Source organism: Corvus hawaiiensis, chromosome 15, assembly GCF_020740725.1.
Source record: "Corvus hawaiiensis isolate bCorHaw1 chromosome 15, bCorHaw1.pri.cur, whole genome shotgun sequence".
NCBI classification, from domain to species: Eukaryota; Metazoa; Chordata; class Aves; order Passeriformes; family Corvidae; genus Corvus; species Corvus hawaiiensis.
In genome coordinates this window covers 20,946,251-20,973,945 of record NC_063227.1, presented here as the reverse complement: position 1 = coordinate 20,973,945, position 27,695 = coordinate 20,946,251, and the positions used below count along the sequence as shown (strand labels likewise).

General features: G+C 49.3%; 3 long non-coding RNA genes across 6 annotated transcripts; 1 reads left to right on the top strand and 2 right to left on the bottom strand.

The window, feature by feature from the left end:
- Positions 1–455: 455 nt before the first annotated feature.
- LOC125333632 lies at positions 456–9,570 on the bottom strand. Its single transcript, XR_007206933.1, has 3 exons — positions 8,871–9,570; positions 7,607–7,707; positions 456–1,284 (listed from the first exon to the last, which is right to left on the bottom strand). It is a non-coding gene; the product is annotated as an uncharacterized LOC125333632 (long non-coding RNA).
- Positions 9,571–17,756: 8,186 nt separating this feature from the next.
- On the bottom strand, positions 17,757–18,928 carry LOC125333633. The gene is made up of 3 exons (XR_007206934.1): positions 18,677–18,928; positions 18,309–18,442; positions 17,757–17,825 (listed from the first exon to the last, which is right to left on the bottom strand). It is a non-coding gene; the product is annotated as an uncharacterized LOC125333633 (long non-coding RNA).
- A 3,004-nt stretch (positions 18,929–21,932) lies between these two features.
- LOC125333631 lies at positions 21,933–26,671 on the top strand. Of its 4 annotated transcripts, none has more exons than XR_007206930.1 (9): positions 21,933–22,092; positions 24,184–24,315; positions 24,439–24,508; positions 25,529–25,584; positions 25,828–25,993; positions 26,073–26,114; positions 26,215–26,361; positions 26,483–26,556; positions 26,634–26,671. It is a non-coding gene; the product is annotated as an uncharacterized LOC125333631 (long non-coding RNA). The 4 variants fall into 4 exon arrangements; XR_007206932.1 differs by having other exon boundaries at positions 21,937–22,092; positions 25,828–25,884; positions 26,215–26,300; XR_007206929.1 differs by having other exon boundaries at positions 21,937–22,092; positions 26,215–26,300.
- The last annotated feature ends 1,024 nt before the right edge of the window (positions 26,672–27,695 follow it).

Here is a 27,695-nt window from a genome sequence, read left to right as displayed (position 1 = left end):
TGGGGCAGATCGTGCCTGAAGAAAGAGTGGTCTCTTGTTTTTTTCCAAGCTGCTACAGAAACAACCTAAGGTAGAAAGGTAAAAATGAACAAAGGAGGGAAGGTGAGAAAGGTAGTTCAAAAGTCAAAGTCAGAGAGAAAGTCAAAGTCAGAGAGAGAGACAGAAAGTCAAAGTCAGAGAGAGAGACAAAGAAAAAAATAGAGAGAAAAAAGGAATAGAGAAACAGAAGAATAGGGTTTGAGAGAAAAAGAAATCGAGTTTAAAAGAGAATTAGTGTTGAAGAGAAAAAGAGAAACTGAGAAATAGAGTGACAGAGACATCCAGAAACAGTTAAACAGTGAGAAAAAGATAAAGTCAAGTGAAGAATAGACTGAAAAGTAAAGCAAAGCAGAGTAGCAAAGCAAGAAATATGGTGAAAAAATTACTAAACCACACCAAAGGAAGAGAGCAACCAAAAGGGGGGAGGGGGGGTATCTTTATTAGGGTTTATTCAGCTTGATTGAACGAGGGTTTTTTATTTACACTTCACCAAAGCAAGTGGAAACAACAATGTACACAAGCACAAGTACAATCCATATGCACCCTGGTCAAAGTCCAATTGACATACAGAGCAATATGTGCAAGTGCAGCAGCAAACACGAACACAGAGCAACACAAGCCAACCCCCTATCAGTACAATGTAACAATTGTTCTATTTCTGGAAAATTTAGGACATTTTATTGTTCCAGGAAACCCAAAACAACAGCAGCACATGGAGAAGAAAACACTCATCCACCACACGCCTCCTTCAGCTGACACACAAACCCACCCTCGCTCTCGTCTCGAGAGCGCCCCATGGGAACGCGGTTCCCGGGAGCCCCAAAATCATCCCGCCTGACAAATCCCCGGCACGGTCGGCACCCAAACCCTGGCGATGAACGGCACCTCACAGACCGGCCGGGTCCCAGATAAAAAAACCCAGCCGGGAGGGAAAAAATCCCCAGCCAGCGCAGCTGGGTTGTTTTTACTCTAAGTTTAAAAAGTAGCTGAAAGGCAAAACTCCCACACACAAGGTCAGAACCATTCCACACCCGCACTCTTCTCGCAGGCAGACAGACACAGTCACACACACACACAGTCACACACCCTTCAGCTTACACCCTGACTGCAGCCCTTACTCAAAACATTCCAGCCAGGAAGATGCTCCGACACAGCTTCTGGATGCCGCTCCTCGACGTCGAACGGCGCGCGCCGGGAAAATCGGCAGCGTCGGTGACCGCGGAGATCCGAAGCCGCCTCGGGGACCTGCGAGACAACGGGAGGCGGTCAACGAGACGCCGAGGGCTGGGAGTTATTCCCACACCGGGCCCGTAAGTCTTCTGCCCAAAAACCCACAGAAAAGAGGTGAACCACTAAGTTTGATAACTCTTCTACTTAACCGTGACCCTACGTGCCGGGGCAGGGCAGCTCAAGCCCAGAAAGCACACAGGGAAGTGTTTCACCATGTACAGCCCCGTGAAACAGAGTGGGCCGAGAGGCAAGAACTAAAACGCAGGGGAAAGCAGGGATTAGATACAATAAAATGTCGGTAGGGCCTTTTTTAAGCTGAACCTAAGTCGATCACTACATCAACTCAAGCTGAACTCCATGTTCACTTCCAAAGACATATGTCTCTTCAAATCCAGATTTGCAATTTTAGGAAAACAGGAGCTGCGCGCTCAACATACCTGGACTCCTGGCCAGTGGACGGGTGTGACAGAGCCCCAGGTCACAAAAAAGAAAAGCAAAACACGTGATCACATACCCTTGTACAAGAAACAATATCCAAGTGAGACCAACTTGGAGCAAGTCTGGATCATTCCCTAAGGGTTACCAGGAGGGTTTCTCTGGTCTTTCTCTGCAATGGGACTCTCCAGCTCAAGTACAGAGCAGGATGACAGTAACGTTTTAGGGTAACTGCTGTTGTATCCCTTCCTAATCCCTACTAGAATACATAATAATGATTTGATGCATTGCCTTTCGACCTTGATTGCTGTTACTGCTTCTTATCCATGTAGTTCATTCCTCTTACTTGCTTATCATCCATATAATAAATAAGCCTATCCCAAAAGAAGTCATTCTTTTGTTCTGATCACTTCACTAACAGCACTAACTGGCAAAAGAATACTTCCCTTCCTCTGGCAAAGAGCTCTCCTTCTCATCCAGGTGCCTGTGGCTGAAACTGGAATTCCACCTCCAAAATGCCCTATGTCCAAGGTTAATAATTGCCAAGGAAATTCCCCACCGATCATAAGCAATCACCTATAACTTCTCCTCTGGAATCGTTACTGCTTTGGCTTTCTGTGGAAGTGTTTCCAACATCCATTGAGGCTTCAGGGGCTTGCTCGGGTTGCTTATGGCTCACCCTGACAGGCCCAAGCCAACTCCAACTACCCAGAATTTCAGGGCAATATTGATGCAGTTTCTAAATGCTCCCCTTCCCTGCAAGTCAGTCCTTCACTGCACATCCAGGGAGCCGATTTACTCCGTCCTTTGTACTCAAGAGCACCTCTCCAGCACAAATCCCACCTCTCGCAGACACAAACCAAACAGAGACCTACTGCAGGTGTTTGCATTGAAAGTACAATTCTTAGTACATCTGGCTACATGATTAAAACACATGCATGCATTGATGTCATAGAGGGAAAGCTTTTCAGTGGAGAAAACAGCCATTTTGGTAGCATACTTGGATACACCTTCAGAAAAAGCAGAATTGGCACCAATTCCTAAGACTCCTGCTGAGGAATCCAGCCTTCCTTGGGACACCCAATGCAGCAGACACTGAAAAAGGAGGGAAAAAGCCAAGCTTGGAGTGGAAAAATAGAACATAAATACACCAGCCTTTCAAAAACCTTCACATTGCAATAGTGGGAAACAGTCACATTTACTCTTTCCTTGCTTTTTGCGATTACACAAATATGAAATAGAAACATGTTACACAGAATGCAGAGCTAGGATTTTACAGGTGTTTATTTTGGCAGTCTGAATGAAAAATGTCTCTTCCCAACACTAACACCCAGCCCCGTTTAAATCCATACTTAGCCCAGGGGCAGGGCATATCACCCCTCTCCCTACCACAGGCGGCTGGTGCAGACAGGAGAGACAACCCAGGCGGGCAAGGCCCAGCAGGTATCATCTCCTGGCACCAAAAGGTCTGCCAGCTTAAGAGTTGTGGGAAGAGATAAAAAACCAGAGGTGACCAAAAGGCCTGGTTCCACACTGTAAAAGTAGTACAGGTTGTCAGGAGGCAGAAGTCTCTGACACGCTCCCTGGGAACGGGCAAGACAATTTCTCCCTGAAGCCCGGACGCAACTTCGTGGTCATTTTTCCAGAAATTGAGGGAGAGGATTTCAATGTGTGCCCCTTCAACCATTTGGTGGTAAGGAACATTGGATCCTAAGTTCTGCTATTTCTTAGCTAGCTGAAAATTTAATGGTACATTTAACCCTGTGCATATAATACTAGTGGTCCCTTTTGTCTTACTCCTGTGTAGTAATAGTCTCTTTTAAGTCTCATGTCTGTTAGTTTTGTGTCCATTCACTAAATAATTCATTCTATAATAGACCAAATCGGCCATCATTAAAGAACTTACGAATGAGAGCGGCTCTTGGCGTGCTGGCCACCTCCCTAACGTGACTGCCCGCTACCAGAGGCCTGGGCTAAAGGCAGGGACTTCTTTAAACCCACATCATCCATTCATTACATTCTGGAGTAGTCAAGTGAATATTATGAATGAATATTATGAAAAGAGGGGAACGTGTTGCCCCTGTGCAGTCAGCTAAAAATACCTCTGCTGCTGCTACACAAACCGGCTGCTTGCAAGCACAACACAGCCGTGCAGACGCAAGCATCCCAGCCTCTGCAGAGGCAGATCTTAAGGCGTTTAAGACCGCTGCCGAAAGAAACTCCAAATGTACTAAGAAATTGTTTAGGAGAGAAACAGGAAACAACTGCCTGGAGTTTCCAAGTGCCAAAACCTGCTTCCGAGTGGCAGGGGGGGAAAGCGGCAATTCAAACGCCTCACAAATAAAAACCAAATCAACCAACCCATCAACCTAACAACGCTCCTTTACAGCAAGCAAAGGCCACACATCCTAAGGGCTAGATGACCCATGAGCCAGCTTCCCGACATTCCTGCATTTCAACAGCTTCTGATTGCCCCTTGTACTCCCTACAAAAGCCAAAGACTAAACTCAAGTTTTAGAAAAATAAAATTAGAATTGGTGAAACTAACGCTAATAAAAAGTGTTATCTCTTACACGGCTAAAATCTGTTGGGATATCATTAAGAAGCAGTATATTTAGAATGCATTTTACTTACAACTCTTCTGCTTGACTAATCAAAGAGGCAAGCAGAAGCCAGCGTTTAAAAATTGATTCACAAAACCGAATCCTAACACAAAACCCTGTCCCTACAACTGTCCCAAATGCATTCACACATAAATAAAGGGCAGTTTGTAGGAGTGGCTGCCTTCAGCAAAATACCAAGTTCCCTCTCGAAGGTGAAACTCCTGAAAACTGATAACCAGTGAATCAAACTGTAATTACAAAAGCAGATGCTCTATCTACTCCCCACCAAAAGGAAATGTTCCTGGATTTTTCTGCGATAGCCACAGAGTTCGCTCAGATGCTTTAACTTCCATTTGAAAATTCTGTTCCTGTATGTGAATTACCTCTGTGTGTGGGTGTGGCAATCAAGAGAACCACTTCAGGAGATACACATTAGCACTGCTAAAGAAAGAGATAGACCACAGAAACTCCTCCTGCCTGAGGGAGAGATTAAACCAGTTCCCTTTGTCCCTCAACCCCCCAAGCTCTGCCTGCTTGCAAAGACGAGATTTAAATACCAAAGGCCAAGCCAATCCTGGTGATATCTCGCACCCTACAGCAAAATTGGTTCTAATGAATACTCCTGCATTTCTAGAAATACAGGGCAATAGCTCAAAATGTTGAAACAAGAGCACAAGTGATAAAAAAAAGACTAGGACGTGTACCAGCCAAAGAATTACAAGCTACAGCACTGGTAGTAAAAAGAAAGACAAACACTGTATGACTAATTTTGTATGGTTATCTGGGCTGGTGCCACATGGTGATTGTACCGCTGAAAGTGTTAAGAGTGGCAAGTGAATGAAAAAGAGAAGTTTCAGCAAGAAAAAGCTTCAATGGTTGTCTCAATTCTGAGCCATAGAACTCCAGTTCTACCTGACCCAGACCTTACAAGCCTATTGTAACAACAAAATGGATTCGCTGACAAAAATCAGAAAGATAAAAAGTAATCCACAGCACTGACATCAATTTGGTAAATGGTCGCATTATAAGTTAAGCCATACTAGAAACCTTATTTTTGCAGCACAAAGAAAAGACTAACCATTGACCAAAAAGGTGTGTAAAATACTTCTATACAGCGCTCCCAGTGCCAGCTGAAACTTAGATAAAGCCATCCAAACCTAGCACCATCCTACACATCAAAAGATAACAAAACACGCTGGTCAGCACAGCAGATAAGCTGTCTTGAACCTCTGAACCATCTACCAGTTACAAGTGATTACCAGGAGACGCAGGCATGCTGATACAGATCCTGATAGTTCAAGACTTAGCCACTGGTTTTCCAGCCCCCCTGTCCTAAACTGTACAAAGCGACACCCTTGCCTCTGGGCGAGCTCAGCTTTGCACTGAAACAAAGCAAATTTCTCACTGAAGCCTCACAAAGCGCTCCTCCACTGCCCCCGCCTGACAGCAGCGAGCGCAGCGCTGAGTCTGCAGCCAGAGGGCAGAGATGGAACCGCTGCCGCAGCTCTCTGGGGGAAACGCGCCCGCTGTTGCTCAAGTTCCACAGCTGTGATTTCTCCAGTCACCTTGAATGCCCAAGCACACCCTCACCGGGCAAAAGCCAGGCACCGGGCCGAGGGGGACCCGGCGGCGCCCGAGCCCCGCGCACGGAGCGCACGCAGCGGGCGGCACGGCCGGGGCCGGCTCGGCTCCGCACGGCTCGGACCGGCGCGGCTCCGTCGGGCCCTGTCGGCAGCCCAGCCCCCAAACTGCCATTCCTCCTCAGAAATTCCCCGGGGGCCGGGAGTGCTCCCGCGCAAGACATTCGGTGCCGGGGCACGGCCAGAAGCGCCCTCAAATGCAGCGGCACGCCCCCACCTAAACCCTTCAAATGCTGGAAAAGCTGGAGTTTCCTTGAATATAACCCCTGGAACTGAGGCAACGGGGGCCGTTTACCTCCATTTAAGCCAATACAATGGCAAATAAAGGGGTTCTCCCCTTCAATTTAATCCTCTGACATATCAGAAGGACAGGGGCTTTCCTCAAATCTCTCAAATGATGGGAAAAGGGCGATTTTTACCTCAATGGAAACCCTTAAAAAACAGGGACAACGGAGCTTCCCCCTCAACGTAAACCTCAGGACGATGAAAACGGAGGGGGAGGGGGTTGGAGGGGGGGTGTTACCCTCAATTCAAACCCATAAAATGGAAACACCCGTGCCCTCCCCTTCCATTTCAAATGGAACACGGGGATTCCCGGTCAATTGATACCCCTAGCACCGCAGAAAAGGCAGGTTTTCCTTCAATCAATACCCTTAAAATCATAAGTGAAGGGGGTTCTCAACCAGTTCAAACACAGACAATAAGGGAAGAGGAGCTTCTGCCCTCAATTTAAACTCCTTCTGTCCTCGTAACTTGGATTTTCCAAGTCCCCTCCCCTCATCCAAACAGCCTCTGCAAGCTTGGGGGGGTCACAGCATGCACTCCAGGGGACCTGGAGGAACAAGAAAATAGAAGCAGAAGCTCCTTATTTTACAGGTGGGCATTCCACCCCCAGGAAGGCCCAAGTTATCCAGGGACCTTCCCAGACCACTTCCCAGATCCCATCAGGGTGGACTGCAGTGAAAGACTGCACGAACCCTGTTTGCAAACACGTGCACCCCTACGTGCGTACGCAGGGTTTATTTCAGAACCGTGGGGCTGCGACGGAAAGCAGCCATGCAGCCCTTTGGTCCCTATCGCAATACAGCAACAACAAAGTATGAAATGATCACTTAAAGAAACATAGAAGGGAAGAGAAAGTTTTACAACTTGTGCAAGTTGTGTCAGGGAGGGCCATTAGCAGGAGAAGAGGCACCATCTCTCCTTGCAGCATTTGCCTCTTACCCCCTTCAAAGCCCCATTTGCAGCCTCCAGGCAGCGAGAGTTCACCCCCCCCCCCCCCGTCTCATGCGCACGGGCCATTCCACACCCAAAACCTTCCCTGGACCCAGCCCAGCACCCTGGCCCTCCACAAGTGGGCAACTCTCAGAGCCATCACTCAGCAATAGTCCAGCGTCTCCCAGGGGCTTGAGCCAAACAGTTGCAGCAGCCTGGAACTCCCTGGGAAGAGGAACACACGAGTTCTGCACCCACGCAACGGAGCAGCTGCCCTGGCCCAGCTCTGCCTCCTCTGCCAGCAGCAGGGTAGGTGCAGCTCTCACCCACCAGGGCTGGCAAGGGGCAAGCGCCTGCGCCCAGCTGGGCACCGATGTGGCGCGGCCCCAGCGCGCTCCGCCAGTGCCCCCCAGGAACAAAGGGACAGCACCAAACAAGACTCACCGACAGCACTCCCAAAAACTCTCCAACACCATTTACTGCTTCTCTCTCTGCAAGGGCCCAACAAGTTCTGGCTCAGGTCTTGTCCCAGGCTCGCCGGTGACCTTGAGAGGAAAAGGTTATGTTCAAATTCAAGCAGGAGTTAAAAACAACAGAGAAGCACAAAACAAGACAAATGATCTTCCACCGCCCTCAGCAGCCTCAATTCAGGAAAGTCAACAGAAACTCAAGAGCGCCACAGGGCAAAGGTCCAGGTGTACCTTTAGATACACTCAAACATCCTGGAGTCCTGGATTTTCCTAGTGCCTCGGTACCCAACGTCAGGGGGGAAAATATCCCAGTTCAGGCTTCCCCAGCCCCTCTCCAGGTGTCACCCCCAGCCCTCCCAGCGGCTCCCAGTTCCCAGGCACCCAGCCAGCAGCTCCTCGGTCCTGGGAGGCGTGTGGCACTTCCGGAAGTACACCATGCCTTGGAGCAAGCTGAGCAAACAATTCCAGACCTAAAACCTTCAATCCCTGCAAGTCAAGGCAGACTCACAAATGCCCCAGAATTCGCACCTGCCATGGAAAAGTTAAAAGATCAACGTCTGCCTGAACTGCATTTGCAGGGTCCAATTGCACCCATTTTGCTCTGCCTCACGCTCGCAAATTGCCCGGAACGTGCTGTGTACAACAGCCTGGAAACCATGGAAAACTCCTGACACTGGTATCCCGATGCCTCTTGCAGACACCCAGCTCAGGGAAACCTTTGCAGCAAAGCCCATCCTAAAGGAGCTGTTTTCCCCGAGGAAGCCCAGCAGCAGCAGCGCTGCCCCAGAGCACAAAGCAGCAGCTCTGCTGGGGAAGAGCATCCTTCAGTTCCTCTGCTGCTCACTTGACCACAGAGCTGTTCCTAGGCCACATTCACTGCCCCACCCTGGATGAAATACCTGCACCCCCCCTTCCAAGTGCTCACTGCTCCCTGCTGTTCACATGACCTTTTCTACATCAAAATACCAGGAACAGTGCGCAGACAAATGCAGACCTTTCCAAAAAAAAAAAAAAAAAAAAAGGTAAAAAAACTGGGTTTGCATAAATAAGCACTGAATCTAAAAACTTTTATGTTTCCAGTATTCCAACCATGTCCAGATGGTGAGCAGGTGCTAAAAATAACAACAGAAAAGCACAAAAAGAGACAAATCTTCCTTCTCAACCTTCAGTATCCTCAATTCAGGAAAATCACCAAACTCAACAGCTCTATATAGAAGGGGAAAAAACCCCACATGTACTTTGAGCTGGTGAGAAGAACAGGAACCTGCAGCAATTAAGGCTGCACAGTCCACAGCAGCGAGAGCTCAGCACGCGTCCAGACAGGAAATTCCAGCACCTAAATTAAAAAAGAAGAAAAAGTTGATTACTTTTTTTTAAAGTTACTCTAAGTTCGTAAAACCAAACCAGCCTTTGCTCTTGATTTTGGCTCACTGATGCACACACACACAAGAAGCCAACGGTCACACAGGCCCCGCTTGCAGAATTCCTGATCCAAACCCTCGCCTTTCCTGCCCAGCACTGAGGGAAATCTGACAGAGGATTCATAAAGAGCCCTCGCTGAGAGCAGTCATCGCCCCAGGCCTTCAGGCTTGGCAAGATCCTGAAGTGAACGGACCCAAATTCAATTCCTAAATCTGAATCTCTGACAAGTCTCGTTAGAAAGACAGCGGACAGTCCATCAGAACACAGAATTAAAAGGCTGCACAAGGAATAACAGAAGCTTTTCCAGGAATAGCACAAGTTCCTTTTTGTCCCTCACCGGTCCGGGACCGTGAGACCGAACCTTGGGCCCCAGGAGACAGGAGAGCTGTTATCAACACTCGAACCTCCCAAGCGTTGTTATTGCTCAGAGAGCTGCGCCGGCACTGAGCTACTCCCATGCGCCTGCAGGGCTCTGGGGAGGGGCAAGATGACGTCCCACTCCTGCCTGGAGAAATTTCAACGCCCTAAAAAGTCATTTCCCTTCTCTCTCTCTGAGCCATGGCCAAAGCAGCTGTGTAGAACAACCTGGGGGATTTATGAAAGGGCTGATTCTCTCAGGAAAGACCCCAGACCCTGAGGAAACAAAACCACCCCAAATTTCCAGCTGAAAACACGCTGCCTCCTGAACGGGAGCGCACAAAACTCTCTAGAGCCAGACAGGAGATGACAGACCGGAAAAAGCCAAAAGATGTGCTCTGCTTGCATGCACTCTCTGACTCGTAATTCCAAAGGAAATTCCCCACGGATCGTAAGCAGTCGCCTACAATTCGTCCTCTGCAATCGTGACTGCCTTGGCTTTCTGTGGAAGTGTTTCAAACATCCAGGGAGGGTTCAGGGCCTCGGCTGGCTCGTTTATGGCTCTTCCTGACAGGCCCAGGCCAAACCCAAGCACCCCCCTCACTGCTCCAGCCCCAGTTTCAGGGAAATATTGATATGGCTTAGAAATACTCTCCTTCCCTGCAACTCAGTCCCTCCCTGCGCATCCCCGGAGAGGATTTACTCCGTCCTTTGTTCCCGACAGCACCTCTCCAGCGCAAATCCCACTTCACACAGACACTGACTAAGCAGACCTAAGGCAATGGTTCCAGCAGCAGCTGCAATCCCGAGCTCCCTGTCTCCTGCACAGCTCATCCAAGCACTCCCAGCAATCTCACCTCGGCCCAGACACTCTCTGTCCTCAAGAGGGAAGCACAACCTGATGGCACGCAGCTCTGGCACCACATTCCCTCTTCCCTTCTCCCTTTTTCCAGCACACCAGGCTGCTGGCAATGGCATTCCCTAGGCAGCTCATCCCAGCACAGAGAAGAGGAGCCTGTGACTTACCCACACCATGGGCAGGACAAGGGGGGCCCTAGCTGGCAGGGACGGGTTCTTCTAGCACAGAGCTTTCTGAGCCCAAAAAGGAGCCTTGCTTTGGCTTCCCTGACTTATTCAGCAGCCCTCTGGAAACATGTGGCAGGGAGGGAAGCTGCTTTTCCTGACACCATTCAGCTGCCAAAACCAGTAACCCCTCCACAGTGCTCCTGCAGCCTTGCCTGGCCCTGGGGCCATAGAACAGGAGCCTTGTGGGCATGAACCTGCCCCTGATTCATCCCCTGAGCAAAACCCACTAGTGAAAGGTGGTGAGAGCAACCAGGGCAGGGGTGGTAAGCAAATCTGTGACATCCAGATGCCTCACCAAACACGCTATCTGACATACAAAATAATAAGCAGAAACCTTATTTCTGATATTTCCTCACTTCTAAGTCTCAGAACTTGCAACTAAACCTACTCCATCTGAAGATTTGCGTATGTCATTTATTAGATCATTTGTAATCTTCCTCGCTGCTGAAGGGTTAACATGGGTGTCCTTACATCCTGATGCTTATAAATAATTAAGGACACAGCAGAGTTCTTCACTAAAATCTACTGTAGTCTCTTCCAGAACTGATTTCTAATCCTTTCCAAGACAGCTGCACAATGTAATATTAAAAAAAAAAAAAGTGCTGAACCGTATTTCACAACTTGCCAGCTGCCTGCCAGGGCAGAGGGGTGCATGGTTCTGGCAGGGAGGGCACAGCCTCAGCACCAGCCCGCCTGGAGAACCTAGCTCTGCTCAGTGCCAGTGCCTCAAGCAGCAGTGCCTCAGGAAGGACCATTTCCCAGCCCATCCAAAAGGACATAGGCATTTACTGGTCTGGCCACAGGGAGGGGGTGAGTGCTGCAATGGGGAGGCTCCTGCACAAGTTTGGAGTGGGCAAAGAAGGCACAACTGAGAAGGAATGGCCACCTCAGCCCCTCTCCTTCATTACAGCTCTGCACCTTCCCCTACCTGTAGGTCATAGGGAGAGGTGACAATGGGCACTGAGGGAATTAGTTGGCTGAGCAAGCGGGCAGGCAGAAGGTCCAAGAAGCTGACTTGTAAAAAAACCCCAAAACCTAGAATGGTTAATCGTGATTAACCACATATCAGAAATGCCTTCCTCTCTAATGGTAAAGCCACTGACACACTTCTTCTTCTCTTGCTTTGTCATTTATCTCGTAAATCAACCCATCTGCTTTCAAACCAAACGTGCCAAGTAAATATGAAGATTATTAGGAAGCCTTTTTATTTCCCTAGAGCAAATTAAACAGCTGGAGGTTACATTTTTTTTAATATTGCCAAGCTGTTACCAGGCGTAACAAAAGGCAGTTGGCTGCACACACAGCCCCGCAATGTTTCACTGGGCTGATGCAGCAAAATCAAGGAACTTGTGCCTTGCACCCAGCTGCAAATGCCAGAGACGCACCGCTGATTTTATGGCAACTGTCACACCAGGAGAGCTGATCCTCCCAGACAGTGGAAGTACACAATTAGGTCACATTAAACATCGAGAAAATGACACAGCAGTTCCACATGCCAACTACAAGTGAGTGACACTGGAAAACAGTTCCTAGCTGGCAAGAGCCATCCCAGCATCAGTGCATAATTTCTGCTAAAAGTTTACAGATGAAGTCTGAGGGTGCAGAAGCGTGAGCAATCACCCAAACAGAGGGATTCATAACATTTTCCCACAAGGCAGAGAAGTAAGACAGGCAAGCACCAAAGCCTGGTTTATTCCCCCTGGGAAGCCACCGCTACCTCCTGTTCACAGAAACAGAGGGGCTGGGTACAGCATTCCTTCAGCAGGGTTTCCTTTAGGGCCAGAATAACAAGATGAAGCAGTGATGCTCACAGCAGAAGCTTCAGACTTGTGTAGGCTTTTTTTCCATGTACAACACCAAGCTCCTAGCCCTACCACAGGAGCAAAAGTGTTTGCAGTGTCTTTACCATTGCACCCACACACTACAAAGTACGTCCTTGGCCAGAGGTGGACTAGCGAAAAAAGCACAGCCCAGTCTGCTTACAGAAAGCCTTTTGCATCCTGTCAGCACCACCTACGTTCAGCTTAGTCCAGTCTTGCAAACCTGAAATCAAAGGTAGTTATGAAAGGCAGATGTTGTCACAGATAACAGACATTCTGTTGCACAATATTTGGTGCTCGCCACAAATTGCACCAAAACAACTTCTATGCCATTGCCACAACAGTGGTAATTCTTTAAACATGAATAAAAGGGCTCTGTACAGGAGGGCAATGCTGCATGGGGAGAGAACACACCACACCATGTAAACTTCAACACTGTGAGAAGTGTCAGTCTATGTCTTTTTACTCCCATATACTCCCATGTATCTTGAAACTACTTGTGGAGTCCACTGATTACAAAAGCATGTTTAATCTTGCCCGTGATCAAAGACATAGCCATGATGCAGCAGCAAGCAGTGCACCTCAGGGAAACGTCACACAGTTTTTGGGATGGTAAGTGGGCAGCACAGCTTTCTCAGCACATGAATTAACACCTCAATTCTTTAAAAGTTTCCGTTTTACCAGTTTCTTCACCAGCACTAGTTGTCATGATCAGCAGTCCTGTTGCAATATCTCCTCTGCATGCATCCTCACAGAGCGTCCCCACGGTTCGCTCCCAAACACAAGAGCAAGGCTATTCTTTACACTTTTAGGTCAGCCCTTTAGCACAGGCCAAGAGCAGCAGCTCATCCCAAAAGCAGCTGTCAGAAAGGCACAGGCAGATAGGCATGCAGGAAGTAACCTCCTGAGGTACTGCTGCTGCACTGCCCATGACCAGGTCTGAGAGCAAAGCCACGCACCAGCACATGCTAAGAACCAAGCTGAGGGTTTAGAGGAAACAACCAACCTCCAGGATATTTTGAATCGTGCAACTTAAGTTACAGTCCAGAACAAAGACGTAGAAGTTATGACACCCTCATAAATCAGATTTAGTCTGGTCTGTCACGGCACAAGATTACAATGTCACACTTTCACAGAATGGTTAAAGATTGGAAAGGGACCACTGGAGGTCACCGAGTTCCCAGAAATGCAAGGGTCCCCCAAAGCAGGTTATTGAGGATTGTGTCCAGATACCTTCTGAATACCTCCAAAGAGGGAGACTCCACAACTTCTCTAGGCAATCTGTTCCAGTGCTTGGGCATCCACACAGTAAAGTTCTTGCTCATGTACATCAGTTTCTGCCCGCTGCCTTTTGTACTATCGCTGGGCAAAACCCAACCAGAGCCTGGCTCCATCCTCTTGGCACTCTCCCTTCAGATACTGATAGACTTTGATGAGGTTCCCTCTCTGTCGTCTCTTCTCGAGGCTGACCAGGGCCAGCACCCTCTGCCTTTCCTCACACATGAGATTCTCCTTAACCATCTTTGTCACTCTAAGCTGGACCCTCCCCAGAGGCTCCATGTCTCTCCTGTCCTGAGGAGCCCAGAACTGCACACAGCACTCCAGCTGTGGCCTCAGCAGGGCCGAGCGAAGGCGCGGGGTCCGTCCCTCCCGGGGAGGCTCCGGCGGCCTGTGTGAGGGCCGGGCAGGAGCGGGGCGCGCCGGCCGCTCCCTCTCGCGGCCGCGGGGCCGCGCTGGGCTCGCAGCGCTGCGGCTGCCGGGCCCTCGCTCCCGGCAGGGCCCGGCCTGGGCCCCACCGCCCGTGCGGGAGCACCGGCCGCCGGACCCGCCTCCCGGGACACAGCCCCGCTCCCGCCCGACCCCTGCCCCGCTTACAACACCTCGAGCCCTAAGTGACAGCTGGGCTTCGCAGGACCGAGCGCGATGGAAAAAGGGAATCCAGCCGAAATACGCACGCCTCACACTCCCAAGCTGTAGGGTGGGCTCTGATGAGAGCAAGAGCTCCTCAAGACAGGCCCAGCCTAACCTGGGGGAGACCTGGGACAGAGGAGCTTGAATGTCCCGTACCTGGGAAAGCAACAAAAAGCCTTAACCAAAAATTATTTAATTAGTTCCTAGTCAGCATAAGTTTTCCTCCCTAATTCCCCATGCCCTCCCCACGACCCCAGCCAGCCTGGGTTTTGTAGAGTAATTTTAGGGCTCCGTGTTTCTGACCAGATCTCATCTACTGTGACATGTGACAGAGCCCAGTGAGTGGAAGGCTCCAGCCCACAGATCCCCAAGAAAATCTAAGATTTCCTTGCTGCTCATGCAGTTTTCTCAGACTGTTTGTCAAAAGTTATTGGTGGCTATTTTTTAAATGAAAGGAGTAGAGAGAAAATAGCTTGGAGGCATATTGGGCTAGCAGATTGTTCAGACTCTGTACAGGGACAATAAAGCTTTTAGGATCCTTTGATTGACATATATAATGAAGGTAGCTGTCAAACTTTTGTGCAGCAATTTTATTTTGTATTGACAAGCTATTTCACTGGCCAGGGTTTTGCATCAAAGGAATAATTCACATTGTTGTGGTGCTGCTATTTACAGAGCCTAGAGGACAGTGGCATCACTACAACATAAATATTAATATTCAAATTTCTTTTGAACTACATAACTCTGTATGCAACCTATCCTACGTGCACATCTTCATACAGGGAGAAAGGCATTGTTCTGCAGAGAGAAGGGGGCCTGGAGCTGCTGGGGGTTGTTGTTCATTCACTGATTCATCATGTAGCCTTTGAAAAGCCACTTAGTCACTCTGCAGTTGAATGTTTCTCTCTGGGGAGCAGAGAACAAAGCCTCAACACAAACTGCCATCACTGTTACCAGTCAGAGTGGCAGAGCTCACAGAGCCAGCATGGGGTCAAGGGGCTGCTCTGAGCAGCCCTTGTGTGCACAAAGCCCAGGACAGCTGTGCTCTTCCCAAAGAAGCTTCTTTCTCCTGCCAAAGCAGTGGCAGGGTCAGCTTGGGCTACCTAAGACAGCAGTTGCTGCTTGCCCACTACCTTTCTTTGATTATGAACAATAACTTGCCAAGAAATCACTAGCCTCAGAGAAAACAGGCAGAAAGCAAACGAGAGGGCAAAGCAAAATATAAAGGAGAGGGGGGAAAAAAAAATCCACATAAGCAAGGATGACTCTCACACTGTATTTGCTATGCAGTCAAGCCCACAAGTGGGTTGTGTATCTGAAGGTGGAAATACAAAGACATGTCCTGCTCCCTGGGGAAAGGTAAGCAACTTCTCAAATGATCTTTAGAGGCTATTATTAGTCTCGCACTAGCACTGACATACCCTGTGCCCAAAGCCACAGCATGCACACACTGTATCCATAAAAAGAGATATTCATAGCTCTGCAGCTCATAGAAGTGCTGTGCCCGTGCTCTGGTACCAGTATCATTTAAAACAAAACAAACCAAAAAAAAGTTTGAGTTGCAAGTGAGCGCATGGAAGAACTTGCACGGCAAGAATTTGGAAAGAGCATGGTAATCCAGCTTGGTCAATGGGCACACATTTTTTTAAGAGTGTACCAGATTTGTTTGTTCAGTCATTCCTATATTCATTTTCAATTCCAGAGACAGGAGCTTCATGTCTAGCCCCAAAATAACAGCATTGTCTGAGACAAAGCCAACTTGGTAAGGGGTACCAGAGCTTTTCCCAGCCCGTTTATGTAATAAAGCATTATATACAACTGTTGGAAAACATACCAGTTTAAAAATCTTTTATCTATGACTTTAGCCAGGTTTGCTCATCTTTGCCCCAGGGGAAGGGAACTGAAGCTTCTTTCCAGGGCATTGTTTCTCTAGGTGAGGCCTGATGGGCTTAGCACTTCAACAGATTGGGAGTAGCCCCAACAAGATAAGGCCATCGATGGAACATCAACAGAACACGTCAGCGGCCATCTAGGAACATCTACCCCAGACTCTGCCTCCTGCAAAGACTGATAAGAAAATCAAGCAATGAAGATCTAATTAACATCAGAAGCAGAAGAAATCCGGATCTAATAGGAGAGCAGATACTAGGAACTACACAACTTGAGACCAATGAACACTGACCCAATTCATTTCTATGAGTTTTGACTGCAAAAAAGATCTGAAAATTCTAGTAAAGGTCATGTGTCATGGAACGATTCTCTCTGCACACCCGGGCTATGTGCGGATGAGATGATTTCTGTGGTACATCCTGGCCAGAGAAGAAAGTAGTGCCTTGACTCTCTAACATTAAAAATGTTGTTGGAGGGCTTTTTGTTTTTCCTGCAGTTTCAGTGACACAACCAGGAAGCAGAACAGGAGCTTTATGTCCCTGTTACTTGGGTCCTAAAATACAGAGAAAGACAGGGCAGAGAGCAAAGAAGAAAAACAGAGCTTTGCCCTCATTCACATGATAGCCCTGTAAGGCTTTAACCCAAAAGATAGAACTGTATAGTGAAACATCTCTGGGGGACTCCCTTGCCTGGCACAGAGGGGTTCTGCAGATAGACTTCCAGGGTGGGGAAAGAGTACCAAGTCGGCAACACAAATTACTTCAGGCCAAACTCCAACACATAACTAGAGATTCCATAGATACATCCAGCCTTAAGCCCAGGAGCAATACAGGTGGGGAGAACGGAGCCTGGGGGATTTAAACTACCTATTTAAGCAGTTCAAGGTAGCTGGAAGTAGCACTGGTGCCTCTGGGTTTCTCTGTTCATTATTTAAGGTGAACATAAAAACACAGAGTGCAGGAGCCCAAGGATGTTCCTCACTGGCTTCAAGCTGGCAGTTTGCTAAAAGCAGCGCTCGTTGGTTTCCTTGGTTTGCCGACCAGCAGTGCCACCTCCCCTCCCTGCTGCCACGGTGCTCAGCCTTCCCCAGTGTTAACAAAAGGGCACGTTACTCTGCTTCGCCAGATTTTAGCTCGGAGAATTTCATTCTGAACAGTTCAGCATCTGCTTTAGCCAAAACAGTTCCGCTATTTGCAGGAATATTATTAAAGGAAAAATATAGTGCTTGGCACATGCTACCTAAATTCAGGCAACCTTTTATATGAGGATTTCTAGCTTCGGAAGGGAAATTTTGAAATCTGGCAGAGAGGTGACCTTTGTGGTAGAAATGTGTCTATCCCTATCAAAACCTACCTACCTTTGGCCAGATTACAGAGCAGGGAAATACTTGCAGTTAAGGGCGCAGTAACGAGTTCTGAGAACTGCAGTTACTTGCTGTTTCTGCTGTGGGCAAGAGGTCCCTTATCTCCTGCAGAGCTGCAGCTTGTGCTCACCCCCTGCCTTGGCCAGTTATGGCTGCACAGGTCCTCCATGGCTGGATGACGAAATTACAGAGCCAAGGGTGAGCGGAGAGACCAGCATTCCATCTGACGTCTACATACATTCCCGTAACTTTTGGATACAGGACAGCCCCATCTGCCACACAGCCCAGGTTCAACGTCAGCATCACGAGTGCTGCGCAGGCACGAGGGCACTGCGGAAAACAAACTGTGACCAAAAAAACCAGGGCCATTACAATACATCGATGCACAGCTGGAAGAATTAATACGTCAAGCAGACAATGGCATCGCAGACGTCCCCTAATAATGAAGGCTTGAATCTGCTGTCTCAGTAAAACTCTCTAAACGAGGTTTGTGTGCAGCTTATGGAGAGTTTCAGAAAGAAATATAAATATAGGCCATCATTCTGCAAAGCTTCACAAACCCAAACCCTTGCATTCAGGTGCCATCTCACGGACTTTGCTGCAAAATCAAGGCCATTGACGTTAAAAGCACAGACAAGAACATCTGCTCAAACTGATGTGTTTTAACTGTATTAGTTAATTATCCAGACAACTCTTCTTATGTCATGGAAATGCAGTTTGAACACTGGCAGATAAATGCTCTTGCATTAAAAAGGGAGAAATCAGTATTTGCTGTTGTATGTAAGCAGCCATTAGAAGAAACAGTCCCACCTTTCACCCAAGCATACCTTCTCCCCCATCTTCAGCACATTATGCAGTCCTTCTGTGTATCCATGTGTGGGATCTCAGGACTCATATCCATATACCGAGAACTGGCATGTCGTCATCATCCTAGAGAATGATTTCAGTTCATGAAGTGCTGCTAGGAAAAAGATTATAATTCCTCTCACCAAAAGCCTCAACGGGCTACAAAGGAAGAGTACAAGGAAAAGTTAACTTCTTTCTTCATTATATGTATGCCCTTTCCTCATGCATAAAGCAGGAGCAACACAGAACTTCTATACATATAAAGAAGTTCCATAAATAGATAGATTATATACTTCAGTACATATATATATGTAGATAGATATAGATCTATGTATTATTATATACATACTTCAGGTCTGGTTAAAGCACAGCAGCGAGCAGAGGGGGTCTGTGGTGCTTTCATTCCGTGAGAGAAGGAAACCATACCTCCTGCAGAAGGCAAACTGTCCGTGCAGCCTGCAGAAGGCACTCAACAAACAATTTTGGTTTGTCACTCAAGTGCTTGGTTAATGATTCACCCTGAACAACCGGGCAAGGAAGAAGCGAGCTTGTCCTCCTTCAGTGCACTGGCTGCATTAAGAAGAAAGAGCTCAACGTGGAGCCAGTGTAAGAGAGAAACTTCCCACCTGCACTGCTGCAGGAAACTCTTCCCAGGAGTATGAACTGGGATTATGTATCACAACAGCAGGTATGGCTGGAACTATGGAACCAACCCAGCCACACATGGACCTCGTGATATATTTTTCATTAGCAGAACCCAGATCCTTTACGCAGTAGTTGCCTCCCAAATGTGGAAACTGCAACATAAAAAGCACATTTGGGTGACTTCTTGATGGGTGACTGCAAAGCCACAGGCTCATCTCAGCTCTCCCACAGACCCAGCCTTGGAGTGCCTGAAAAATCCTTTTTTCCTCTTATGCTTCTGAATGGTTAAGGCAGCGTGGCTAGCCATTTCACAGGGGATTTCAAGAAAATGACACGCTTGATGTTTACATGTTTTTGCCCATGAGACAACTTTGATATGCCTTGTGAAACACATGCTTTCACAGAAATCTGAGGAGGAAAACAACATCACCAAGAACAGTAAAATCTTGTTCTGTTTGGAACAGACAATTTTAACAAGACTGTTTTAACGGGAATAGGATTTGGTAGATATTTTTAAATGTTGGCAGCAGGTTTTGCTAGACAAAATTTTATGATATCATTCATTGGATAGATTGCTAATCTGCAAAAACCCATCATTTGAGACCCATTCTAACATTACAGAAGTCCCTTGATTTCCATGGACACAAGGTCAGGCCATTTATGAGTGTGAAGTGTCCCCAGTACTTAATTTTTCCAGGTGACACTCGGTGCCACTTGGCTGTTTGAAAGACAATTTGAGCTAGTACACTTCCACAAAGGACTGCACAGAATGGCCACGTTCTTCTTCCCTTCTAAGAGTTGCAGAAGCAGATATAAATGTTTCTGTGTTCAATAACTAAAATTAAGATTCCCTTTGCTTGTAGCCTCCTTCAAGAATGTCACTATTCTGTTTGAGAAACCACATCCTGCTCTGCATCCTATGTGGATTCATTCTGTCAATCCAGGGAGATCAAGTTCAGCAGCCTCCCAGGACTGCTGATAATCTCCTGAAAGTCCACAGTAAACATTTCTTTACACACTGGATCAGATCTGATGAACTATACAACTTCACACCAGCCAGGAAAGTGTGTGGGACTGACTTTTTAACCAATGCAGACGTGGGGGTACACTTACAGGCCAACTATAATTTTCCCTAGAGAATGCTGAGTATATATTTTTTCCACTCAGAGCTATTGTTCCATGTTTTCCCAGGACTTCAGAGTGTGTCCAGCAGTGACTGGAACCCCCATGCACTAAACCCACTCAGGCTTACCAGGAAGCTTCTGGGGGAGCCTCAAGTTTCGGTGCAGCTCAGAAGCTGCACGCGCCTAAAGCATCCCCACGGGAACACGAAGCTTCCCTCGTGCACTTCGTTTCTTTATCCCAAATATTCTTCCCACTCAGCCACAACCTAGAAAGGAAAAAAAAGGAAAAGAAGGAAGACCAATTAATTCTGACATAAGGAGTCTTGACTATCCCAACACACTGCCACGTGAAAAAACATCCCTGCCCCTCTAACAAATCCCCCTGATACTGGCTCCATCAAGTATCAATTATTTAAACGCTGTATTAAGGAGAGTAAAGACACAATGCTTGGAATTCTCAACAACAGCTCGCTCAGCTTGGCTACTCCAAGCACTTTCCCACCCGGGGAGCTGAGCAGTCCCAGATTTAAACACCACATTTAATACAAATCTGACAGCAATTTGATTTGATTTGGCTGCCAGCATCGGAGCTGCTTCCACACAGACACACGAGGCTGCTCCGAGCTGCCATTTTATCGGCTCCTGGGGACAGGAACAGCACCCGCACCGGCCACCTGGCTCAGCCCGGGCTCCATCCAGCGCTCACCGAGAGCTGCTGCGAGCTGAAATCCTCCCGGCCCCTCCTGCCGGGGAAAGCCTGCCTCCGGCTCCGGCTGCCCCCAGCTCTCACCTCCCGGGGAAAGCCTGCTTCCAGCTCCGGCTGCCCCCAGCTCTCACCTCCCGGGGAAAGCCTGCCTCCGGCTCCGGCTGCCCCCAGCTCTCACCTCCCGGGGAAAGCCTGCCTCCAGCTCCGGCTGCCCCCAGCTCTCACCTCCCGGGGAAAGCCTGCCTCCGGCTCCGGCTGCCTCCAGCTCTCACCTCCCGGGGAAAGCCTGCCTCCGGCTCCGGCTGCCCCCAGCTCTCACCCCCCGGCAAACAGCAGCTCCATCCTTGGTGGCTGCTCCCGGCTGCGGGCAGCCGCCGCCCTTCGGGCGGGCCGATGGCTCGGGCAGCTCCGGTGCCTGCTCTTCCTCGATGCTTTTGCGTTTTCCTGCAGCTCCCCGGGCCGGAGGGAGCGGGCGGCGGCGGCGGGGGGACGGGGGGGGGGGAACGAGAGCCCGGCACGGCACCGCGGGGCGTGGGGACCTCTCGTGGGAGAGGCGCGGCGCGAGCGGGACGGAGGTGTCCCCGCCGATGCCTGCTGGCCGGCGCCCACGCGCCTCCCGCCCGCCCCCGACGCCGCTGACCCCACAGCCCGCGTCCCCACACCGGGAAACGCCGCGGAAAATCGCGCGGGCTAAAAAAGCTTCACTTACCGCCGTCCCGAGAGTGCCGAACTGCGCCTTCCTTTCCGAGCCGCCTCTTTGAGAGCGGCACGCGGGCGGCTCCATTCCGACCGTGCCCGCCCGGTGCCCCCCGCCCGGGTCGCGCTGCGACCGCGCCTCTGCTGCCCGGCAAAACCGGCCCCGCCCCCCGCGCTGTCATTCCTCGCGGTCGCCGCCCCGCACGGTGCCCACTCCTCTCCATAGCTGTGGCCCCGCTCACGCATGGCCCTGTCCCTCGGCGCTCCGAGCCGCCCTTCGCCCCTCCCCTCCGCTGACAGACCCAGCCCCGCTCGCTCCCGCTCCTTGCCCTTGCCACGCTCGGCAGCCACCGAGGCCGCCGCCCTCTCGGCTCAGCCGGCACCGGGCGGCAGCAGCGCCGCCCAGCTCAGCCCGGGGGCAGGGACAGAGCAGAGGGAAAAGCCGGGGCAGTTCTGTCACAAGAAGGAACAGTGCACGCCCAGAAAAATAGCTCAAGGCAAGGTCACCTTTCATACTGAAGCATTCAGTGAATATGACCAGCAGAGACCCCTCTTAATGAATCTGCAGGACCATCAAAAGACTTCCAGGAGGAGGTGAATGCATGGAAACTCCTTCTAGGAAAGTGATTTTTGTGTATTAGATAAGAAACAGATTTTAATGACAATGTGTGTTTATAGTGGATAAAACCCCGCCCACCCCACCGCCCGCAGGTGCTGTTGCCGTGGCGGCCGCTGGAATGCGGCCCGGGCGCATCCCCAAGGGAAAAGGAGGCACAAAATGAGGAATTGGGAAGTAGGAGGGCGAGGCTGCGCAGCGCCCGCGGCGCCCCGAGAGCGAGGAGCAGCCCCCGCTCCTCTGAGGGCCCATCTCTGCCCCCTGTCCATGTGCAGTGCCCGGGGAAGAGCAGAGTCTGGGATCAAAGAACCGCCCAGTCCCCCACAGCAAGGAAAGCCCGGCACCCCGGTGTTTCAGGGGCACACAAAGGGCTGTGCAGGGCAGGGAAGGACCAGCAGGACCTTTCTCCTCCTCAGCCCCCGCTCCAAGGCGCAGCAGCCCCAGCTGTGAGCGGCCAGGATGAGGAAGGGGCGGCTCCTGCCAAGGGCCGCTCCCAGAGGGTTCCCCGGGCACAGCTGTGCAGGGAGCTGCTGGTCCAGAGGGGAAATGGGGGCATCCCGAGTGTCCCTCCAGGGACAATGGTCGGAGCATCCAGCAGGAGCTGGGGAGCAGCCGGAGGCACCTGGGCACAGAGCACTGCTCCCAGAAAATGCCCAGGGAAAACCCCTCGTGCCAAGGGGCAGCACCTGAGCAGGCAGGGCAGCACGTGGGGTCCCAGGGAAACATTCCACTTTCCCCTTTCATCTTGGCAGCCCTTCCCCAGTACCCCCAGAAAAAAAGGGGGGTTATGAGGAGAAAAGGGTTTTAAACAGAGGGAAAAAACTTCCTTTTCCATAATTGTCTGTGTTTAAATTGAGGGGGAATCCCCTTCCTCTGCAATTTTAAGGGTATCACTTGAAGGAAACCCTGCCTTTTCCATGCTCTTAGGGGTATCACTTGACAGGGAATCCCCATTTTCCATTATTCTCCAGTTTAAATAGAAGGGGAAAACCTTGACAATGCTATTTTATTGGTCTGAATTGAGCATAACTCCCCCATTTTCATCATCCCAAGGTTTAAATTGAGGAGAAAACCCGGTTGTCCCTCCTTTATAAGGGTTTGAATTGAGGGAGAAATCCCCCTTTTTCCATCACTGGAGAGACCTGAAGTAAGGCAAACCCCTCTTTTTCCACTATTTTAGGGGATTCAGAGGAGAGAACCCATTTATTGCTATGGCATCTATTTAAGTAGAGACAAACGCTCCCTAGTCTCTCATTTTAAGGGGTTCAATTGAAGGAAGCTCCCCCTTCTTCAGCATTTTAAGAATTTAAATCTATACTTCAGGGCACTTCTAGCTGGGTACTGGTACCCAATCTCTCACAAGGGAGCGAGCCCAGCACTCACAAAACCCTCCTGCTGCCAGAGAGCCCATTATTTTTTCAGTTTTATTTATAATGAATACAGCCCTAATTAGAGACCCTAACAGGAATTACACCACGTGTATTATTACTATTCTTCTCCACCCTCCATAGTCCTATGACTCAACAGTCACCAATGACCACTTACAGAACTTAACAAGGAATCATGCAACTCATCTATCTACACTGCCAAAACAAGAAGCTTTTTTACCCTTTCAGTGGATGCAGCTGTAGTAAAACAGAAGGCATCTACAGAGCCCCTTACTCACCTGGAATTTAAGTCAGAGCAGCCAAACAGCTGCAGCTCCTCCCAGTGCTTTTATCCCTTATGGTAAAATTGCCTCCTCCCTTTTGCCGGGCATTGTGGGAAGGAGAGGCGGGCCTGGCCAGGGGTATATTAACCCCAGCCCTGGGTAAAAGAGGCCCATTCCTTCTGTGGGGTTAGTTGGGGTAAGGGTATCTTCTTATTTCTATGGGGGGGAACTGTTCAGGTTTTTTCAGCTTTCTTTCAGCAGGTACTTTTGGCATCTAAAGCAATAGAGGCTTTGAAGATACTGTGAAGGAGATAGCATTGAGTGCATGGTTAATGATTTTTGGATTGAGTGTTCAGGGTTGATAAGGTGCTTGGTGCTTTCTGTAATTTTTTTTTTTTCCCCCCCTTGTTTTTCTTAGAAGTATTGCAACTTGCTGGAATTCCAGATTGTGTCAAATATGACACTTTGCATTTGTTCAGCAGTTTCATTGTGCTGCAAGAGGGAGCTACCCTGGGTCAGACATGACATTGGAGATGGAGGCTTCTGATAGGTAAGTTAAGGACTGTAAGTATGAGTGGGAGTGGGAGCAGGGTCCCAGTTAGTAGCTGACTTGTTGGGATTTGGCTTGTATGGCACTATACTGGTGCATTGATTTTGGTTTTCTTTGTCATAGCTGACTAAGAGGCCAACCTGGTGATCCCAGTGCCTTTGGAGATGGCTGAGGTGGACTCCTTTTGCATCCAGTGTGGATTCACATCACTGGTCATCTGAAAGCTAAGTTGGGGACCAGGGCCCGGAGATGGGATGATAGCAAGGTAGTGGGTTGGAAATTCCTGGGAGAGATTAAAAAACTAGCGTAGGGGAAAGGGATGCTCTCCAAGGGGCTTCTTAGGTAAGCTAAAGGGAGCAGCCCTACTTTTGACTGCAACTGTAGGGTGTGCAGCGCAGAGCAGTTCCAGTGTGTGTTGTCTTGTCCGGTGTGTGTTCTGTGTCTTTGGCTTCCCTTGGATCAGATCTCTCTGCCTTTTACCCTTAAGGGGCTTATCATAAGCATTGGCCATCATCTCTAGCTTCTTGAACTTTTGTACTTCTTGTTAGGATGCCAATATCACTTGTTCTTTTACCAGTGGGCTTGGCCACATCTTGGAATCACATCTTGAAAGCATTGAGTCGGATCTCTTTTGAGGCCTTGTTCCTGGCTGTACTGCCATCCATCCTTTGCAGTTGTGAGCTGTAATGTCCTGGGGCTTGTAAGATTGTCCGGATATGGGAGCATTCTAAATGTGGCCTTGTCTCTCACAGCCATCTTGATGGTTGTGAGTGACAGTTCTTAGAACAGGTCACTGTTCCAGCCTTTTCTTCTGCTCCTTAGAGCCTCTTTCATCCACCATTGCCATACCTTCAGTTGTCTCTTTTGGCATTGTCTCTGTCCTTGCCATTGTTCTTCTTGCCGAGAGCTTTTTTTATCATCTTCATGTCACACTGCTTGTAGTATAATGTGTTGTTTGAGTTTGTGTCTAGCCTGGAATTGCTCTGCCCTGTAGAGTAGTCCTGGGGGGGGGGGTAGGTAGAGAAGAAAGGAGACTTTACAGGGAGCCTTTTGCTTTGCTCAGCCACCTGAGCCACGCCTCAGTTTCATAGTAGTTTGTCCTAAGGCCCACTGTTGTGGGATCCTAGGCAGTTTGCTTTGAGGAATGAGAACTTGGGAAAGGCTAAGCTTTCCTTGTCTGTCTGGGTAACTTTGACAAATAATTCTTTTGCAGAGGGAGAGCATGTAAACCTGATATGACGGAGGAGACCAGAGGAGCACAGCAGCGAGGTGGGTCGGTGCCTGAAGTCCAAGCTATGGCCTGACTTTGGGCTCTACGTTTACCTCACTGTTGGGATTTTCATTTTGAAGATGTGAGGCACTTGGCACAGCAGGGTATTGGCACCGGGGGGGACCATGAGCTGCATGCGTATTGATTCCAGCACAGAACTGGATGCTACTGGAGTTGTTGTATTAGTGATGAAACTATAAGTAGCCTTTGATTTTTTTTTTTTTTTTTTTTGTGTTTTACAGGTGGTCTGCAGCATTGAAATTGCTACTCCAACATGACAGACACCCTTGCAGAAAGAGGTCACAGTTGAGCAGTTTCAGGTGGAACCTACCTCGGCAATGCAACACTTTTGGACACTACATCGGCATGTGCCTTTCCATTTTGTTTTTCCTCTTCTCCCCTGGGAAGGTTGGTCATCATTCAGCTTTTCAGGGGTGGTGTTTTATTTTGGTTATGTTGTAGGGCTGTTCTTTGTCTTTATTTTTAGGAAGTAAACCTGGATATCAGCAGTCAAGGTTGAGTGAGTGAGGTAAGCAGTGACCAGTGGACACAACCAGTTATTGCTCGGGTGCCAAATTCTGGGGCAGCTCAAAGCATGCATTGTCTGAGCATCCATTTGTGTGTTTTAGGTGGCCCACTTGTATTATGCCTGCAGGGGCTGAACCCCCTCATGGACCAGCTGATGGAGCCAGTTTATCACCCTTGAGCTGCCCCTGTGAGCCTTCCAGAAGTATTACAGGGCTCTGTGATGAAGCCTGTACCTTTTCTGTTTGAAGGTGCCATCTGGGCAGCCTTTGGCAATGGCTGAGGAGTTGTGGTGAGTCGGGGAGGGAGGGAGGAGCGAGGGTCCACTCGAGTTTCAGCAATGCCACATCGCCTTGTCTCCCCTTAACCCAGGGATACCCTGTGACGGCGGCCTCGGAGTGCGGCCACAGCGTGTGAGCCGAGGACCGGGGCGTTCTCGGGAGCCAGTGAGTAGTGGAATTGTTGGGTTTTGGCTGATGTGCTGCTGAGTTCAGGCACTGATGTTTGGTTTTCTTTATTGCAGTAGACTGAGAGAACAGCCCTCTGAGGGCAGGAGCTTCCCAGGTGATGAGGCGACTTTCTTTTGCACCTGATGAGGATTTGCATCCCTGGATATCCGAGAGCTAAGTCGAGGGCTACACCTCAGGGAGGGGGATGAGAGTGGGGTGCTGGGTCAGGACTTGGTGGGAGGGATTTTTGAATTAGCTTTGGAGATGGGGATGTCCACGAGAGGGCCCCTTAGGCCACGTAAAGGCCAAGTCTCGCTTTTGATCACAATGCTGAGGTGTGCAGGGCAGAGCAGTCCCTGTGCGTGTTGTGTCACTTGTCTATTGTGTGTTCTGTGTCTCTTGGGCATCTTGTGTCACATGTCTTTTGCCTTACCCCTTTGAGGGGCTTATCAGAAATGCTGGGCATCATCCTTAGCATCTCCTTTGTGTTCCTTGGCCTGATGCTGGTACCCTTGAACCTTTGACTTGCAAGCTCAGACATGCATCGGAATCGCATCTCTCTTTAGCACTCTTGAGTCAGACACCTTTTACAGTCTTGTTCTGAGCTGTATGGACAGCTGTGCACCGCAATGATCCCTTATAACAGATTAAGACTTGGGAGAATGTGAGGATAGGTAGAGGATTCCAACCGTACGATTCTCGGGCGTCCATCTTTGCGGTTCTTGGCATAAGTCCTTCTGTTAGGGTCTTTTTCTGCCAGAGTTCTTTGAGCCTCATCGGCCTCATCTAGGTCATCTCATTGGTAATTCTTCTTGCTGAGAGTTTCCTCTCCTTGTTGCATCCCCTGGTTTGTCATCTCCTGTGTCACAGGTGTCTGTGTGTTTGGCCTGGGGCTGCTTTGCCCTGCTACATAGCCTGGGTGTAGGTGTAATAGGATAAGTCCTAGGGACTTGACATTTGTAATGTAGGGATTAGTTGGACTCAAGATGGTATTTCTAGATTCACACAAGATGTCTGGAGCTGCTAAGTTATGATGCAGCACTTTGACTTTTGTCATAACTTTCTTTCAGATGCAGATGGATTGAATCTGTGGCAGAGTGCCCCATACCGGGTGAGGTGGTTCCCACAGGAAGGTC